Source organism: Haemaphysalis longicornis, unplaced genomic scaffold, assembly GCF_048455015.1.
Source record: "Haemaphysalis longicornis isolate Haplotype H1 unplaced genomic scaffold, Haemaphysalis longicornis Haplotype H1 scaffold_1, whole genome shotgun sequence".
In the NCBI taxonomy this organism is placed as follows: Eukaryota; Metazoa; Arthropoda; class Arachnida; order Ixodida; family Ixodidae; genus Haemaphysalis; species Haemaphysalis longicornis.
The window spans coordinates 289,590,447-289,595,770 of record NW_027526203.1 but is presented as its reverse complement, the minus strand read 5'-3'; the positions used below and the strand labels follow the sequence as shown (position 1 = coordinate 289,595,770).

Sequence of the window (5,324 nt, the reverse complement as noted above, 5' to 3'; positions counted from 1 at the left end):
CATTGCAGACGTTAAAATACACGATTTGGCGGGAGCATCAACATTTTAACCTAAATTGACTAATTACGCAGTGAATAAAGCATAGTTTGCTTCCGGACAAGCGCTGGGGGCACTATAGAACATGGATTCGTTCGAATAAAACAAACTTGTATTTTGTCTGCATGGCCCCTTGAAGCAAATATTAGCCCGAATGTCAGTAATGGTTCCAAGAGCATCACCAAGGCTGCTGGTGTCTACTGTAAAAAGTTTGGTTTTTCTGTTCCTATAATGATTTTTTGCAGGGTCGCATTAGGATTGAAGCTGTCATTTATTGTGACATATTTAACATATCCATAGTTCAGCACGATTAAAAGTTGGGCGAGTTGGTGACATATGTTAGATAAAAGTGCGGGTGACGATGTAGAAAGACGAAAAAGACGGTGTGCCCTGCATGCGCCCTTATTATATGTCGTCGTCTTTCTGCACTTTTATCTAAGATATCCACAGTTACTCACTGTATCAGGTAATGCTATCCTCTGCTGATTTCCACAGTGTCGGATGGAGGAAAAAAGGGGAAATAAACAAAGCCAATAGGTAATCAAATTCAATATATTGCATGCAATGTGAGTACAGTGCATTTTGTCATCAAGGTATTCAAACAAAATTCGCTAAAACACGAACACAAAAAACTAAGTAAACCAGGTGTACAGAAGAGTTGGAACGGAAATAAAAAATTCAGCTTAAAAGAAAGCCTCTAGCCCAAAAAATATTTACAGTTTCAGTAGGAAAAACACAAAGGCAAAACATGTAGCTGTGAACAAACTGCAACTGCAAAGATCCAAACAAAACTCGCTAAAACACGAACACAAAAAAGTGAGTAAGCCAGGTGTACAGTAGAGTTGGAGGGAAAATAAAAAAATCAGCTTAAAAGAAACCCTCTATCCCAAAATATTTGCAGTTTCAATAGAAAAAAAAACACAAAGGCAGCAAAATGTGGCTGTGAACAAGCTGCAACTGCAAAGATCCCACAGTACAAATACAAGCAAATGAACACATAAATACAAATGAATTGCTGCTACAAGCCCTTTGCAGTGCTCCTACAAGGACCCTCTAACTTTACATCCCACGCAACCGTAGAACTGACACTAACTGCATTGCCAGTGGAAATTTCAAGAATGAATATGTAAGTAATAAGGTATTTTGGTTGTGCAAGCTGCAACATAAAAAACAGTTTAACCGTACAGCTAAAGCTGTCACCAAATCCTAAGACACGAGAGACGTGCAGGCAGTGACCTGTCGGCGCAAATTAAACTGGCGTGACCCTATTCCAGGTGCTGAGACGGCCTACAAGTAAGCACTCGAATGTAGCAGTTAACAGCAAAACAACAAATACACTAAACCAAGACGGAAGCGCACAACTCTGCAGCAGACTACGAGCTGAAGCTGGACGGAAACAACTGTTCTGAGCTTGGCTGCTGCTCTAGCATGCCTTCCCAGGGAGCTGTGGCGAGGGTGCTGCCTTGTTCTCTGTTGACCACCCTCCTCTTCTTCACAGACGAGTGCCACTGCATACTACTCTCAGGTGAAGTGGCGCTCTCGACGATGACGCTAGATGAGCCTGGCGAGCCCGTCCCACCTGATGGCTCCGCTGACACTAGTGTCATCAGCTTGTCCTTGAACCGCTTTACCTGCACTAGGGTCTGGTGCGCCCTTACGCTTGCCTCCATCATCTGCACAGCCGACAACAGTTCGGAGACGGTGCACCTGTGGGTGAGCTTGAGAAGTGTCAATGCCTTGGCAAAGTAGAGCGTATTATTTGATCGCGGATCCTTGAGCACCTCTCGGCTGAACAGCTCGGTGAGACGATCGTGCGGCGTTGGCTCATTGAGATCGTCCTCGGAGGCGTACTTGTGCGGGTTGCCCGGTGCCCTCAGTAGGGTGACTTGGGTGAGGAAGTTCAAGATCGTGTTACGGTTAAGCTGGGCCAAGGGACTTGATGGCGGTGCGTTCAGTACGGCTTCCAGAGTTGAAATGAAGACCTCTTCGAAACAGAAAGTGTTTTTGGAGCCGGACATTGAGTAAGTCCCGAGAAAGGCACCCACCACCTGGTGAAACTTGGTGTTCCTGTTGGCACAAGGGTTGATCCAGTGCTGAATCAGCGCCGGGGAGTGTTAGTGGTTGAAGAGCTGAAGCTTGGCCAGCCCTTCCACTGCCACGGCGCGAATCTTCTCATCTTCCCCATCAGCACACTTGGTCAGGTACTCCACTAGGAGTTCCGAGGCCTTCTTGCTCGGAAGCGGGCTCTCGTCGTCCTCCTCAGCTCCTGCAAACACGTCCTGGAGTAGGCTGTCGCACGCTTTTAGCCTATTGACAAGGAGAACATCCAGGGCCCCGGCCAAAGCAATGCTCCAGATGGCTGCAGAGTCCATAAATGAGATTTCAAAAAGAAGCTTCAGGTGCTGAGTAGCAATGTGTTTGTCCAGCACGCAGCAGAAGGCCAACACTCTCACCGCTTGCTTGCGAACAGCGAAGACCGGCTGAATGATGCCCGAAAGGACAAGGTCCTCGACGCAAGTCTGGAGAAAAGGATTGATAGGTGCGAGCGGTGTGGCTTCCATCACCTCTGCGAGCAGCGTCAGGCACTTGAGGGAGATGACATTGTCACGCCTGGGCTCCACATCCACAATCTCTGCGTCAGCCTTGAGCCTGCCAAGCTCATTCTAGAGTTCCCCTATCTTCAGCTCAGTCTCTTGAGCCTTCTCGTAGTCCTCCTGTTCGATGTAGTTCTCAAACTTCTCCCTGTGAATGTTAAGCTGCTGCTTAACCTTTGAGACGAGGACATCTACTGAGGCCTGCTGGTAATCTTCCTCTGCCAATGCCTGTGTGGCAGCGACGAGAGGTGCATGGATGTCTGACAACAACGACTCAACCTCTCCTAGTGTATCCTCCGGCTTTGGGTATACGTACCGAAGCACCTTCACCAATCGCCCAATCAGCAGCGTACCTACTGTTGGTGAAAGAAGCCGTCTGCGAACTGTTTCGATGAGGCGTTCTCTGCCAGTGTTGTCAGCAAGGTCAGCTGATAAGAACAAGCTCACCAGTTGCATTGACACTAGCTTGTGCTGAAGCTGGTCAAGTGGTGCCAAGGTTGTGTCGAGGGACAGCACAAATTCAGTGGCATAGCCGCAGTACACAGTCATATCTGGGAATATGGCGTCCAGGTGGGCCTCTGCTTCCCCAGTACCAAGGGAGCGAAGGTTCACTACCAGTCAGCGCCAGTAAAAAGCACTCTCAACCGTGAGTTTGTCTTCAGAGATGAGTTGGTCCTGGTCAAGCAGATTTTGCTTGATGTCCTTTAGAAACATGTCAGTATCGTACTTCTCAAAGAGTGCCTTCAGCAATGCCTCCACCACTCTCTCAGACTTTTCAACATCAAGCATCCTCACCAAGCTTGTCACCTTGTCCTTGTTGAACTCGAACCAGGCAGGAATCAGCCTGTCAGTCACCACTTGCCGAACTCCCTGGGACTTGTCATGGAGGCCCCAATCCAAAATCTGGATCCTCGGCTTAACTCGCATACATTTCATCGGTACTGCCGCTATGCGCTCGAAAGTGAGCTTCCGCACTGCCTCTTTGGTGTCCCTTGCCCAATTTAGTATAGCAGAAAGTGTGACCGTTGATGGGACTAAGCATCTGAGGTCCGCGGCCCGAACTTCAGGACAGGGGTCGCTTGCAAGGTGCAAAAGGTACTTCTGCAATGATCGGCCATTGCGGGTCGTCGGGTTGCTGAAGGCTCGACAGAGGGCCAAAGGCCATGCTGCGGACACTGCCGATGCGGCCACCGACCCTTTCCAGCGTTCCCTTTCAATTTCTTCGATCAAACCATCTCCGATGAGTTCAGCATTAAAGTAGCTCATCAACTTCTCGACGAACATGCAACATCTCTCGCAGACTACTTTACTGCCGTTCTCGCTCCAGTCTAACACAAGAAGAAGTATATGCTTCACGAGCTTGTTTTCGGGCAAACGGTTGCCGCCGCTTGGCACCTCATTTTTTTTCGTCCGGCACGCTCCCCTTGCGAATTGCACCAGCTGCCGCGCCGTCTTTTCAGGCATGACCGCCGAGTCGAAGAAACGGGCTAAAAAGTCCTCTAGATGCTCCGCATACTCACTGCTTTCAGTGTTCGGAAGGATTACTTGAAAGTATTTCACCAGCTCTTCGACGGATTCGGCAAATGGGGTGTCGGCAAACAATTTCCGTGCCACCTCCAGGCCCCTTTCAAATGCGTTATGCCAGTCCTGGAAGACGGTCTCAAGACATCGCACAGCGTTTTCATAGACGTCACACTCATTTTGTGCTTGCGAGCTGCGGCTACGCACAATTGAGCTGTTAAACACAAAACCGTTGCAACTTGGCGTTGGAAGCCGGTCGTGATACGAAAGAACACCACGGCGCAGACCGCAACCGTTACTTGGGGGTTTGGACTAGGGGTTCGAACATTGGCCGTTGGCGGGAAAAATTTGGCGATCGTTTCGCTCCGTGCGGCACCCGCGGGCAGAAATGCGCTAAAAATTACAAAAATAATAATTACTAACAACATTCAACGACCGTCCTGTTAAATCTTGCTAAAGCTTTAAAGCAATATAAACACTGCAGGTTGTGGGCGAACTGGTTTACGAAAAAAGCTTACGGAATTTACCGCAAACAATATCATTGAGCGAAAGCCGCGCCACCTATAAGCGATCACCAGTTCACGACCGTCCCAGACCATCCTGTGCCAGCGTAGATATAATGTAGTACTAGAGATGCGCTAGTTGTAGGACCATTTATTTAAGCCATTTCACTGTGCGAAGGTGGATGACCAGGCGAATGGTATCAGCAAATTTTATTTCTCTCTAATATTGACGGCGGTAATGCGTCTGAAAACTATACATACCTGAATCTGTAGCAATAACTTTTACCATGGTTAAACGCGGTTAAACCAAGTTTGTCGAGCGATAGCTGCAGGCTCTGGCAGCGGCTGCCAGAAAGCCGCTTTTGTCAGCAAAAGCGGCTTTGGTTATAAACTGGTTATAAACTGGTTCTGGTTATAAACTGCCAGCCTGTTTCCCGTATTTCTTATTGATCAGGCGAACAGGAAATATCCGGCAATCCTTTTCGTGTCTTGAAATCTTGTTAGCCTCCCGATTTTGTCGGCGACTATATACGAACATTAATGTTGCCTTCTTTTCTTGTGCACTGCAGGGGATTTTTTTTTTTTTTTTGAGCCATCGCGGCTTTATGTCGCTTCCTGCAGCTAACGATTTTATAATCAACGCTTGAGTGTTGACGTGCGCGTATTTCGT

The 5,324-nt window shown here is 48.2% G+C and overlaps 1 pseudogene; it reads right to left on the bottom strand.

Annotated features, from left to right (window-relative positions):
• Positions 1-603: 603 nt before the first annotated feature.
• On the bottom strand, positions 604-4,777 carry LOC144159156 (condensin complex subunit 3-like; annotated as a pseudogene).
• Between the last annotated feature and the right edge of the window lie 547 nt (positions 4,778-5,324).